The sequence below is a fragment of the Hermetia illucens genome, chromosome 3 (assembly GCF_905115235.1).
Source record: "Hermetia illucens chromosome 3, iHerIll2.2.curated.20191125, whole genome shotgun sequence".
NCBI classification, from domain to species: Eukaryota; Metazoa; Arthropoda; class Insecta; order Diptera; family Stratiomyidae; genus Hermetia; species Hermetia illucens.
The window spans coordinates 60,455,951-60,470,999 of NC_051851.1; the positions used below are offsets into that span (position 1 = coordinate 60,455,951).

The 15,049-nt window shown below is 37.0% G+C and overlaps 1 protein-coding gene across 1 annotated transcript in view; it reads right to left on the reverse strand.

The window, feature by feature from the left end:
- Positions 1-14,668, reverse strand: part of LOC119653130 — a 50,220-nt gene extending 35,552 nt beyond the window's left edge. The window contains exon 1 of the mRNA XM_038057658.1: positions 14,201-14,668. The gene's annotated coding sequence lies outside the window, so the exon portion shown is untranslated. The remainder of the gene's footprint in view (positions 1-14,200) is intronic.
- Positions 14,669-15,049: the final 381 nt, after the last annotated feature.

The following is a 15,049-nucleotide window of genomic DNA, read 5'->3' on the forward strand; positions in this document are numbered from 1 at the left end:
GCTGTGCACACAATTTTTACGTTACGTTTCGTCCAGGGCAGAGGCAACGCCCGCGGATGACGGATTCACGACATTGGATATTCGATGTTATGCTGACATTTTATCTCTTAGGTAGTAGCAAGTTGACCTAGTATAACTTGTTAATGATATTAGTTCTTCTACATAACCTTCCATTAGAGTCTATCCTACTACTGCTACTGCAAAACTTTCCGGATCTGGGATGAACTTAAGTGGAGTCGGTAGTAAATTTTCAAAGTATAATAATATACTATTCTTAACTTTATTTGAGCAGTTATTATAACGGAGGGTATTTTGAAGACTAGAGCGTGCACAGAACATCATTACCTTTGTCAGATTTTTCGATTATGTAGTTTCTGAGAACGGGAGTAATTGACTTTTTTTGGACCATCGCACTCTTCGCGTTTACAACCAATGTCAAAACTAATAATTCGGAAAGTACTAATCGAAACGTTTCATTTGATACCCGACATCTTTTGCATGTATAGTGACTTCGCGGTAAGTTCAACATGCATCAATATAATACGTCTCATGTGTGAGAGTTTAGAGTTCCAATTTTTCTACCAAATTTTTCGTCAATAGTTTTAACTGTTTCTGACAAATGACTAAAAAACTAAAACAAAATATTTTCTTGCGACCCTCAATCATATGAGTTCATTCTGTTGCGGTATTGACGAATTGATATCTGGTGATGACGTTATAAAGGTTGTAGAATGTATGAAGTTCACAAAAAATGACTAAATTTCCAATCTATAACTTTGTTAATAATAGTAAGATTTTCTTCAAACCGGACCAAATTGTGCCTTGTGTTATCCTTTACATTAATTTTATACTTGTGAGACGGACTTAACGGGGTCGCCGCGTAAATTTCTAAAATATATCGGGACCTAGATTTCATAGAGATACATGACTGTGATTTTTTTTTCAGATATATATAAATATGGGACCAGTTTCGAATAGTACTAATTCAGCCCTTTCATTTGATACCCCGCATGACAATATTTGGTGAAAAATTTTACACTCCCCTTCACATATATGGGGAGCCCTCCTTAAATTCAACACGAAATGGCGCTACTTGCCATAAGTAAAGGGATTCACAGGATTCACAGACCTCACCTTCCAATCAAATTTTGTGACAGACAGATATTGAATCGATTTGAATAAATTTTTGTGTTTACACAAAAAATGTTAAATCCAATAAAAATTGGAGAGGAAAGTTGTATTTTAGAACTATAATTACCCGCACGGGATCACATATTCATTACTGCAGCCCAAAGTCTAACGTCCATCTGGGAATAAGAGGCAAAAGATAACAGATATATTTGTATCTTTTCTTACGATTTAATTTAAATTTCACTCATATTAGTCCTTTTATAAAAACACGGTTGATCGATTCTATGTCGAAAGTCAGGTGGTAGGAGAGGGTGAGCGAAATAACTCATGTGTTCACCAGACAGGCGCTGCAATATGTTATTTGCAAAATGTCCTTCGAATCACAATGACTTCACTTCTCGCATCAGTGTAAATGGAAGTGTATGTAGATAACTTCAATATTTGATTTCTCGCAACTTTCGTGCTGAAGGGAAATTTCTTGGAAATTTTCGCAGCACTGAAGAATTTTGATCAAATCAAGAAGCGCTCCTATCGCTAAAAAGAACAATTTTCATCATCTTGGCAGCAAACTTCTCAAGGTCGTATACTCACACATGTCATGGAAGGAGAGATCGCCTATGAATGTTGATAAATGCTTAAAAGCCGGATTATATGTGGGAAAGTCTAGCTCCGTATATTAACAAATTCTTCAGACTTTTGTTCTTTATAGGAATGAAATAGAGGCTTTCAGTAGCTTTAACAAGGACATTAGAAGGGATACGAAAGTGGCAATTACACCAAGAGAAAAAAGGAAAGTTTGCACTTAGAAAATTTGCTTTGTTCCTTTCTTCTATTCTTTCTAAGTTCTTTTTTCTTTAGGAATAGAATAATTTACTTTTTATGTCATTACAGTCAATAGTAACTATTGTTTAATATTCTCCTTCACCTTAGGTAAGTGGGCATAATATAGTGAGCAAAACTGAAATCTGGACACCGTCGGACTGTAATGTACATAAAGCCTGTTTGACACAATGCAGAGAAAATTAGCGAAAAAGGATCAAATAAAACCTTTACTAAGGGCGATTTACGAAAGAAAGTATACTTTCGTAGCAACATTAAAATCCGGACAGAAGTAAAAATTCGTAATAACATCGATAACTCGAAAAAATGACTAGTTAATACTCCGTATGGACACTTTTAGCATCATATACAGTCTTCACATCCCAGTGGCATGGATTAGACCAAACATTAGACATATTCGTCTCGAATTTTTTCTATTATTTGACAAAAAGCTCGATCAAGTATTTTTTCCTCCAAATAGGTCCTTCGATTCTAGAGAGGTTTTAAGCAGTTTCGGACAATTGAATATCTTGAAAATCGGTGGTAAAGGGGAGGAGTGCGGGGTTGGAAAGGGGCCATTTACTTCAAGGACCCCCAAAAACTTGAATGAAATTACAATGGCCCACACACATGGTACCTATGCCCCGAAATACTCTCCGTTACGATATTTACTCAAATAGCGCAAACAAGGAAAAGATAAAATGGTGCGTTTAAAATTTTTTGACTTTTTTTGAAAGCTATGTTATTAGCAAAAAAGTTAAATATAAATAAAAATTCATAATTCTGGTACGGACTATAACTATATATGTAGATAGTTCACAATCATATCAATTAATCTAAACAAGTCGGGAAACCGGAAGCTGGACGCTTCAGGTATGAAAGATTTTGTGTACCCTACCTTGTCGGAAAATTTTGTGGTGCAAGAATGAACCTAAGGGGGCTTTTGCAGCAAATTACAAAAAAATTATATTAGATTATAGATATATTATTAACTTTATTTGAATATATATCGGTATAGAGGGTATTTCGGAGCCTAAGCGCTATATAGTGGCAGCCTGTTGATTTTTTTCAGATTTTTCGGTTGGGTAGTTTCTGAAAATGGGTTCGCTAAAGCAATGATCACTTTCGAACCCCGTCCTCCCCGCCTTTCCAACAAATGTCAAAACTACGGCTTCGGAAAGTACTAATCGAGACCATTAATTTGATATCCCACATGATTATATTTGATGAAAAGAAAATTACACACCCCTTTTGCATGTATGAGGACCCCCACATAAATTCGATCTCGAATTATGTAACTCACTGTATGCGCGAGTGTTTACAGTTCCCATTTTTCCACCAAATTTGGTATGAATCGTTACAACCGCCTCTGAGAAAAATGCGTGTAACGGACAGACAGGCAGATAGACAGTATACGGATTTTAATGAGATTTTGTTTTACACAAAACCTTAAAAATGTAGTTTCGAGAAAATGGCGTTCCGCTCTAACACACACTAACTGAGCTTGTAGTTCCATATAATATATGGATTCTATAGATAAGATAACTAATCGGCCAAAGATAAAGGAGAGATAAAGGAAGATAAAGATAAAGGAGGAGAATTTGAGGCAACTACTATCCTCACTAAAACAAAAATAAAACGGTAAGATAAAGGGAAGAGATAAAGAAAGTACGGTTGGAGTTACTCTATTATGCATAATTTTATTTGATCTCTTTTGGTGAAAGGTCGAGCAACGGGTTGACCAAGAAAATGAATTAAATATCGTCAAAAAGCAAAAATGATGGTGCTAAGTAAAAGGCCCTAACGTCGACACGTTAGGACGGGCTGCGGTCCTGTCGACAAATGACAACAAGTACGTTCATACTACACATTCGTACCCTCACTGATCACCTTGAGGAACTCAGAAGAACCCTTCGACAGAGGCACATCGATATTTATGTTCTGCAAGAAACTCGATGCGGTGATGGTAAAATTGCGACTTAGAACTCAAACGCAGTAAAGATGGTTACAAGCTTCTGTATTTTGATAGTCCACCCTCTCAATATGGTTTCAACGTTTTCATTTAAATTGGTTTCCGTGATACTATTGAAGAAGCCATGTGATATGATGGCCGGCTGATGAAACACTCTATTATATTAGCTGATCGTACTATTCAGACAAGTCGACCTGATGTGGGGTCTGGGGGATCTGGGAACTTCTAGATGCAAAGATCTGTAAGGTGCCTGCTGATGACTATATCGTGATTGCGGGCGATATTCATGCTCATGTGGGTGAAAAGATAGACGGCAATGGGTGCCATGGGGGAGAAAGAGTGTAAAGCACGCAATTAGGGTCTGTATAGTCGATTTTGCGGACAATCGTAGTCTTGTACTTGTCAATACATCATCATCAAACGATTGTATCTTTTTTCCACATTTTATAGTGGGAACAGTCAAATGCAAATCGATATGTTCTTATAAGATGCTGACATTTTAGTACCGTCTCTAACTGTAAAGCCGTTCGCTATGAGAATATCGCACTTCAAAACCGTCCGTTGATTACTGATGTTTCGAATCAATGTACCAATAAAAGAGCGTGAGCAACGCACTGACCCGCTGCGATTTAAATTGTGGCGTTTCCATGAGAAAAAAGAGTATCTCTCGCGATTACCAACCACTACGGATGTGGAAGTATCGTAGAATAAAGTTGAATATACGATCCACAAAACGGCCTGTACGATGAAAAGAAACGAGTTAACGACAAGTTTCTCAACGATAAAGCTAGCAGAAAGTGAAGAGCATAAGACTGTGGTTCAACGAGTTCTCAAATCACGTTATTGAGGAAGTTAGAACACCATCTGACTGGCAGAAAACCCGAATATTCAAATTACAGTGTGAGCCGATTGGGAACGTATTTTTGACAACCGTATTTGCGACGCCCTTCAAATAACCGTGAATTAAGCAAGATTTTTCAAGATCTGCGGAACTACTGAGGTAATACACGCTCCGTGGTTACTCATGTTTAATCATCGTGAGAAGCATCGCTGCCTTTACATTGCATTTCTGGGTCTAGAGAAGCCGTTTGATCGTTTGCCACTCAAACTCAATTGGTATCTTCTGCGGCAACACTTAGTATCAGAAGAACTTGTGGGCGGGGATAAATTGCTCTACCATGACCTAAAAATTAAATTTCGAAATATGGCGGGTATATGAAAACCGTTTCGTGCCTCTGTCGGTGTTTATCAAGGAATGATTCTCTCACCGACTTTCTTTGTTCTTGTTATGGACATTGTAGCACGGGACATCGAACGTCCAGCACCTTATATACCGCTTTGTACATATGATGTTTTACTAACGTCTCATAGTAAAGTTGATCTCGAGGAACTTGTTCAAAATGGAATAATGGCTTCAAGCAACGCGGGCTTAGATTGAAACTGAATAAAACTGAATTTTTGATGAATGGTCCTAACGAAATAGTGACTATCATTGTCAGTGGCAGTGACGAGTACACAACGATCTAAATATCTTGGGTCAACGTGATTAGCCAATCAAGAACTCATGAGATTGCATTAGCGCAATCTGAATGAATCGGTGTTCTTTGTGATCGAAATATCAACGAACGTCTTAAATCCAAAAAAAATTACTGCCTTGTTGCCTTCTATGGTTTTGAGTGTTGGCCGACCATAAAAGATAATAAACGGCGCTTTGCAGTAATGGAGACGAAGATGTTCGATTGGAACAGTATGGTAACACGCATGATTTGATTCGAAATGTGGGCATCCGAATTCGATATGGGGTTTCACCAATCCAGGAAAAATGGCATTTTCGATAGTTTAGTTAGAATTCACTTTTCACAAAGTGCATGTAAGCATCGAAGTTGATGAAAAACGACCAAAAGGCCGGCTGAAGCAACGGATGGGGATGGGGAGCCTCGTGACTGCTTGCGGGGTTTATTTCCATTCCCGAATTGCTTCCACATCCGTTTACAGTTTTCTATGATATTCATACCTGCCAATTCCGGAGGCCTGTCCAAACTCGAATAGTTCCTAAGAAACCGCTTCCGTACTACGCCTGCTATGTGTGCTGAGGAATGTTGGAAAGATCACTTCTTTTGCTTCTTCCGAACTTCTCGTCAATGTTAACTTTTTCCCGTCCCAGTATCTTCTATTTATTGGAATCTCAGTTTTTCCCTTGATATAGTGAACAAGTCAATTGGAAGATGATAAGAAATTGCAGCCCATATCATAGCGGAGCCCATTCGGTTGTGCCTCCTCGCAATGTACTTCGTTTCCTTCCTAAGATCATGAAAGTGATATTGAAAGCCATCTGGGTCGTGGGAGAATATTTTTTTATAGCAGAATGTTACTCTTTGCCATTTTGTGCTCCTTACCGAGTACAGTGAGGGCCGGTTTCTTCTTGAAGACGACATGGCTTGATTCTCACCGAAACCTTTATGACATTTACTGCAATGTGTCTTGTAGTCATAGACAAATCCACCGCTTCTCTGAAAATTTGATGACTTCCTCTACTAGTTGTCGATTTCTGTCTTCCTTTTTGATTTTGCCATAATTCTCTAAATCTCGTAAATACGTGCGTGTTTTCCAATTCCGCGACTTCTCTCTTTGAATAGATCTCGTCTTTGAGTACTTTAATAGTGGATCTTTCTTCACAGATTACCTTACCCTTTCAAGTCTGTTTGTCGAGACGAAACTTCCCAACATTCCTAATAAACTATTGGAAAATAAAAAGCTTAAGGTTCTGAATCTAGCTTGTAAGCATTTATAGGCCAGTCATGTATAAAGAAAAATAGATATTTTCGGTTTTTTGGGAACAAAGGATACGACAACCACGAAGCTGAGGTTGTTCTAGGCCAATATTCTCTATGCGGTTTTATTTGGGAGCAGCACATAGAAAATAACACCAGTTCTGGCTACCTCATAGCTGTAGTGTGACTTGAGAAATCTCGACGGAAGAACTATGTCGGGTACAGGTCAGATGCCGGTAAATGTGTTAATTATAAGGCAGAAATGGCAGTGAATAGGTCACATGTTAAGAAAGGTTGACAACTCAACTATCCCAGAATGCTCAACGATTGGGTCGCTCTAGAAACATATGGCACAGAACCGTGAAGGAGGAATGAAGGCTTCTCGCGATCTGGAATTGGTGTCGATGGCGCGTAGGCCTGATGGGCTCCATAGATATACATCACAGGTAAATTTCCAGTCAACTTTTTTGAAAATAAACGGTGAATATTTTTACTCTTTGTTTTTGTACCTGAGGGGATTGACACATTGCCTGCGGGTGCCGTATATGCTATGGCGTATTCCTAAGAATTTTTTGTTTGTGGATAAAGAGCGCTTGCTTTATTGTAGACATTTATGCTTTTGCCCTCACGTGGTCAGGATTTAAAAAGTTAGAAAGCAATTATTCATGAGTTTTTTTCATTGAGAAATTATATTAAAGTAATATATATTTTTTAATACCTTCATACCAACTTAAAATGAAGCCGCCACAAAGAAGGGTTACGCTTATCACCGCATTCAATGTGTTAGTAAAGTAAACTTTCAATCAAATTCTTGGCCATTTGAATTATTTTCTTCGTATTTTTATTTGTTAAAATTGTTTTTATTTTGAATTCACAGCAATTCAAACTTTTTTTCTGGCCACTTGAGTTTAAAATTATAGTGAACCAATTCCAACATTTTACAGTTCTCCTTTTACCCCGACTTTTTCCAAAAATGTTGCTCCTTTTTTGCCAGCTCTGTATTACTTAAAAAGTTGTTCAAAAGATTTCTCTTTTTGTCACCAATTTTCCCAACTTCCCGATTGCCCTAGCTTTTATATCACTTTGATTTTTCATGATTTTTGCTCCAAAAACTTGGGATCATGAATTTTACTTTTTCTCTGAATAAGAAGTAACAGGGATGAAGGCCTTCAATACTTTTCGAATAATTTTTTGATTTTGTGGAACTTTCTTTCTTCTTTATCTTCTTTTTCCGAATTTAGGAATGAGGTTGAAAAACACGGATTTTGCCCTTCCTTTGGAATATCCATAATTCGGGTTGCCTACCCGAAGAGAAAAGTATTGCCGTTTAGGGTTTGTTTTACACGGGTATTCCATTTTGTGTGATCATTTCAATTCTAAACAAGTGGGGAGCTGGGGACCGGCTTCAGATTTTAAACCTTTTTCATACTATGTATCAGCACGTGGCAATAATGATAATAATCGTTGGCGCGACAATCCAACTGGATTAGACCCTTAAAGCGTATAATAGCGCTTCACTCAAGACCGTAACGGTGCACGACGGGACTGTAATACACTATATGAGGCAATATGGGCGGCATTGCGATTGCTTATTAACCTCATTTGCCTCAGGTATTTATTCACAGACTTACAACCACAATACAAATCCACTAGTTAGGTTTGAACCGCGACCTTCTGTTTTGCCTTTTGGTCTACATAGATGTACCTAAGTCTACAAAAAAAATATTTTATATTTTTCAATGTCCAGTTCAGTAGCAAACATAATTATAATAGCATGAAAAACACTAAACATGTAAAGCTCTACTTGTACGTTTTGTTCGGCCTATCAGTTAGCCCGCAATGCACCCGGGGGGGTGCGTATATTTGAACGAATATTCATATATAAGCATATATGTGGTAGATCTCAATATGGATTTGTGCGGTAATAAATCGAGTAAGCAATCAATGGTGCAAGATTGTTATGGGTCAATGCTATCAGCCAATAGAGTACTGCGTTGTGAAATTGTATTTATTTGAAATCCCACAAAAAATGAGAACCGTCTGTTTCACAGGGAAAGTAGAGTAGTCATCTACATCGGTTGCCACTCTCAAACCTAATACTATTCTCTACCCAAACAAACGTTTCACACTATTCATGACCCTACCCTCTCTGCTTAATCCTTTTCCCATCCTTATTCATATTTATCGCCAACTCTTTTACAATTACCGACAGCAGCCACTGGAGCTATTTGTTAAATTTTCTTCAGGCATTCATCCATCTGTACACAGCAACATTGAAAAATTATTAAGTTAGGTTCCATAGTTTTACCTTAAGATTAAGCCAGCCGCTAAGGTTCCCGTCAGGTTAAATTAAGCATCTTTTAAATTACCGTGTCCATATTTATCAACAAAAGGTGTTGGTTAAAACGTTGTTTAACATTGTATTTGCTAAAACGTAGATCCTCTGCGAGTTGCGATGATACCCTTAATGATCACATCATCAGGTATGCTCAAGGCGGTGGGCTGGGTCCTATCATGTATTTTATACGGCGGATCTTTTATTAGCGGAATAACGACTGCAGTAACTGTTACTGGCCACCCAAATGCAGACCAAAAGCTAGTTTCTTTGCAACCGAAATACGGGTAGTAGAAAACTGGCTTCAGATAATAAGAAAAAACTTCTACTCTCTAAGTTTGCAGAAATAACTTTTACTTGGGGAAAAGAAGATTGTTCCAACCAAATGAAATGCCTGAGAATCTCCGTCGATAAAAGCTTCACCAAGAACCGGCACATAGAGGTGAAGAAATATCTATTTATTCATGTTGAAAAAAAAGTAATCCCTCTCCTGGAATTAGTCACCAGCCTATAAAGGTGTCAAAATGTGTACGCATATGGAATTCACATAAGGAACTCCGCAAAATCATCTAACGTTAATTGTTAATTCAGTCTAAAATTCTCAAACAAATTGTTCGTATTTCCACAAATCCGAGCACCATAAAGGTTTAATAACAAAAAACTACCTTATTATGGGAACGAAATATGAGTAAACTTTCATACTATTCGCCTACCTCGGCAGCCTGCTTGAATGCATTTCTTTTTTGTTAGCCTAAAACTTTTTATAAGAAATCTAAGCGACAAATTCAGGCGTTAATCTTTTTGTTCTGGACTTCCAATGTCATATCATCTGCTTTTATGAAACCTGGCTGAATCGGCTGTATTTGAAAGCTATTTCTTTTTTTGCAATGGTAGAGACCATGCAGTAGTGGTTAGGGCAACTGGTGCTATTTAATCATTTTTCCGTTCCTAATCCATACTTTCCAATTTTTCCCCCTCTAAACGTCTCTATTACCCTTTTTCTGCTTGTCAATGCGTTACCTTCTGTATATGTTTTTTCCGCTTAGTCCCTCTCATAAATAACCGGAAGCCCTAATCACCGTTTTGACTCGCTTCCATTCATTACTTGTCATTACTTTAATCATCCCATAACTGGGCCAATGTTAGTGGTTCAAACTACCCGCTTCAACTTTCATGTTACTCGAAAATCGTTCAGCATTTGAATTACCAAATACAGTTTTCGCTCCATCAACTAGGATTCCCTATTCTCACACCCTTAACGTATGACCAATATTCCCCACTTTTTATACCATTTTAATGAACTTCTTCCTTGTTGTGTCATCCCACCTCCAAGCCCCTAAACTCCTGCCAAACTTGTTCTACCACTGATGTCTATAAAGAACTTGGTCAAGGAAAAGGAAAAAATGGCAGCCTTTTTTGCACAATATTGATTTCGCCCATTTCAAAACATAGAGTCTACGGTATTAATAATAAGTGTCGAGGTCGCATTGACTGGTAGAAACTTCAAGCCCTTTTGGTCTTCTATCAGTAACTCCATCCGCTTCTTTTATTACTCTACTTTGATTACTTCACCTCAATTACCTTTTCCTACTATTTCCTTCATCGAGTATCTCATTAACAATCTTGACGTCACTTTTGGACCCAATGCCAGGCTTCTTTCTACTAGAATCAACCAATGCACTTCCCTTTCACGCATCTAACTAACAAAAAAACATTTTCAAATTATTAGGTATTGCTCCTAGGACCCATGGTTATCTTGTAGAAGTCTGAAAATACCGAACCGACATTCGCCACCCTTGCGCCTAGGCCTAAAGCGATGTTGAAAAAGATGCACTGGTAACTTATTTTGAAAGCTTTTTTACACCCAACCCAGTGAAAAACAAAATTCAACTTTCGCGATGCTCACCTTCATCTGCCAAAACGAACCTCCGCTTCAGAGTTAAAAATGCTGCTCATATTATCAGAGAACTCGATCCTAAAAAACATGTGGCCATTAAAAAATCACAGGAAAAATGGTCAAGGAGCTCCTTTTACATGCTATCAAGCATCTGATTGAGATTTTCAACGCGATGACACGTACTGGCCACTTTCCGAACATGTGCAGAACTTCTTTTATAATTACGGTCGCAAAACCGAGAAAAGATCCGCGGCCCTATAAGCCTGTATTTAAAAAAACTGCTGACATCGAAGATTTTGTCGATCCTAGCAAGCCGACCATCAACTCGTCTACCGAGAAAAGCATGGCACAAAAAAACAGGTTCACCGTATCATTTCGGCAATACGACAAGCTTTCAGCCAAAAAAATATTGTTCTGTTGTTTTTCTCGATATTGCCCAGGCTTTCGACCGAGTGTGACACAAAGCGCTATTGTACAAAATCCGAGAAATTACCCAGCAAATATGTATGATATCTTGAAGTCCTATATAAAATATCGATCGTTCCGATTAAAAGCTTCACATCCAAAGATCATCCTATCAAAGAAGGTGTCCTCCAGGGAAACGCACTAGGGCTATTATTATATCTAATATATGTGCCTGATCTGCCAGTTGATATCTGATTATATCTATGTTCGCGGACGACACGGCGGTACTCAGCTCTGATAAAAACCCTGAGGATGCCTCCAAATCCCTGGAATTTTTTTTAGAGAGAATTCGCGCGAATGAGAGCAAAAGGTGTCACGTTACAGTTACTCTGAATCGGAAGACATGCCCGCCCATTTTGTTAAATGGAATCAACATTTCAAAAACTGACAATGCCAGATATCTTGGCTTTCACCTCGATCGACGTCTCACTTGGAGAAGACACATCGAAGCTAAACGAACGCATATGTAACTAAAAGTAAAAAGTGTCTACTGGTTAATTAACCGAACTAGAATTATCACTAGATAACAAGTTACCAAGTCTATAATTAAACTTATCTGGATCTACGAAATTGTGGGTTGCAATAAAAATTTCAAACATCAAACTGCTCCAGCAAACCTAATCGAAGATCCTTCGAATAATAACAAATGTTCCTTGGTTGATGAGAATAGCAGCTTACATCAAGATCTAAAAACTCCTCTCGTAGATGACGAAATACTTAATCAAACTAATAAATATGGACAAAAACTAAAAGACTACCCAAATATTTTTGCCAGAAATCTGTTAAATACTTCTAATTGAAATTGTCAAAATTAAACCATCCTTTCCCTTAGAATACTGTTAAAGCTAGCCTCTTAATAGTCAGAAACTCCAATCGCCACGGAGGAATTTATGTTTTTTTGTTAATCAATAAGGTTCAATTGTATATTGTTATTTCTGCAAAAAGCGGAAGATACAATAAAAAAATAAAGTTGCAAAAAAAAGAGAAAGCTTGGTTTTGTGAAAAGTCGGTCCATTACTTGAAACGCCGGTTTAGTGGTCAAGTGCCTTACTATCTGCATTTTCCTTATTTTCGTGACCCGCTTTATGGAGCATCTCGAGTGCTGTGTTTATAGAAATATAGACAATACGGTTTTTGAATAGTAAATTATGTTTCTCATTAACTTTAATAATAATTGCATAGACTTCTTTTCAATTTGCGGATAGATAGTCAAATTACGACTTTATTCCACTATTTCGACTTGTGATAGTAACATTTCTCAGATATCTACATACAACCACTTACTATTTCAACCAAATGTTCTCTCACACGTGCTAATGATTGAGTGATATTAGCCTCCACAAATGCTATTCCTCTGGACCATAAATTCAAGGAAGAACAATTTTCGACAGAGAGCCTAAGTTTCCATTTACCTCCTCCGTTATTACCGGTAAAGCCAATTAATTAGGAGAAAAATATAAATACTGGAAGTAACTGTGAGATGAAAGAATGAAATTTGTATTTCATCTACATACATATATATAATAGTTAAGTGAAAGCTGATTGTGGGAAACCACTAATGAAATGCAAATAACCTGTGATAATGTGATAAAATAAATGTAATTCAAGGGTAGTCATTATTATCTTGAATAGCATGAAACAACCTATGGGCAAGAAAATGATAATTCTCCGTACTCGAGGACAATGAAAGGAGCCAGATGCACTTATATTATACCAAGCAATTGTACAATAGTCAGCCTCCAGTAATTCCTTCTCAAACTGATTTTATGATTGATCAAAAGTTTAGAAGGAAATAATCGGTTGTGTATTTGAATTAAACATACAAATGATTTTAATTGTATGTTTGGACAAACTTATTAATATTAGAGTCCAATATTTAGAAGACGGATAAGAAACCCTCCTTGAGTTTATTCCTGTAACCAGTTTTGTATCGACAATAAATATTATATCAATAACGAAACTAACAATTTTGGCGCGAATGGCATCATTATTAACAAATTTGCAGGCTAGATAGCATCCCAGAAGATAGAACTCTTTCTTTAGGTAGATATCTAAAAACCAAAACTGTGGACTATTTCACATAATAGAATTGAAATCCTTTTATCCTCGCCCACCTTAAACTTAGGTTGGATTTTATGTGTTTCTTCTTCTGAACTTATCCGCTGAATTCTCATGGCAATATTCTTAATCCAACAAAGAAAGTATCTAGTAATTCCATGGATATATTACCATGTGAAATTAGATTCATTTGTTGACTTTAGTTAACGTTTCCAATTCCCTGTTTCCGTTCGTATCCAATTCTTTTTGTACATTCATTCCTCAGTCCAACGACTTGAAATGAGAAATCCTTGCATTTTCATGACTGTATCAAGTTGGATTATCTGTTCGTTCGGGACAATAAATTTCAAAATAGTATTCGTAATCAATCTGCTTCAAGTAGAAACTTTTTGTGAGTTTCCAATATGTAATTTCAATTTACGCAAAAAGAACAACTTAGCTCCTTCTGTGATGTGGAAAGTTATTTGGATTGAAGGATGCACAGTGCAGATCCTAGACTAAATGAAGATTAATTAAAATATGAAAATCACACGCTTTAGTAAAGCTGTAACATTACACCTTTTTGATGTTTGCAATAGATAAACGAATATCAAAGTATTCGCATTGAAATTCAGTGAACCGTTGTATACAATGGATTCACTAACCTAAGGCGAAAAAGCCGAAAATATCTTAACTTAGGAAGGTAATGCATGTCTTGTTTCTAAGTTAACATAAAAGTGATTACATGTGTATATGGTGGAAAAGATACTCACATTTACGAATGATTACACTCTACTCCTTTTTAATACCTGAGGGTATATGGTTTTTCTTTCATTAGCGTTGCCTCTTACAAGCGAACCAAAGTATTTTTGTTTCTATTTTTTAGGGAGCTTCACTTTCAATTTTGGGTGAACGCACTTTGAAAATTCAAAAGAAATACGATTTGGATATTTATATTTATTTTTGAAGTATAGCTGTATGAATTTTTTTTAAATTCACTTCACACAATTTAAACCCGAAACACTGTTTCAACTACCACTTTCTTCCTAGTTTCAAAGGTTTCTTTAGATACAAGAAATATTCAACCAGAATATCCAAAAATTACTAAAAATCTCATTTTTGCCACAAATCCACATAATTAAGTACGGAAAATAAACAACCGTTAAGAGGATTTATATCAATTAAACAATCGGTTAGTTGATGAAGAACCAGCACGGAGTTGATAGGATGTCGCCATATAGTCCGACCGTCACTTTTGTACTAAAAACACAAATACTACCAATCATCTTTGTTAGGGCACTTCAGCAGAAGTTTTTCGGAAAAGCTATTCCCAGCTGTTGCCCGAACGTTTGCTGCGCGAAAATTATAGGTAAGAATTGTTTATCCAATTTTATGCGCAATCGTCGCCCCCAGGCGGAGAGAACAGGATTTTACCCTTGCTTTCTATGTGGAATTCTAGTACGTTTTACACGATGAAAGCTTTGGAATTGGAATATTCCAGGAATACAAGAAACCTCCGACTAACAATGCGTAATCCCCCATGAGGTTATTTTGCGTATTTTAATCTTGAAGATTATTAGCACGATTGCATTTCAAAGGCTTTGGGAAGAATAGTGCTTTTG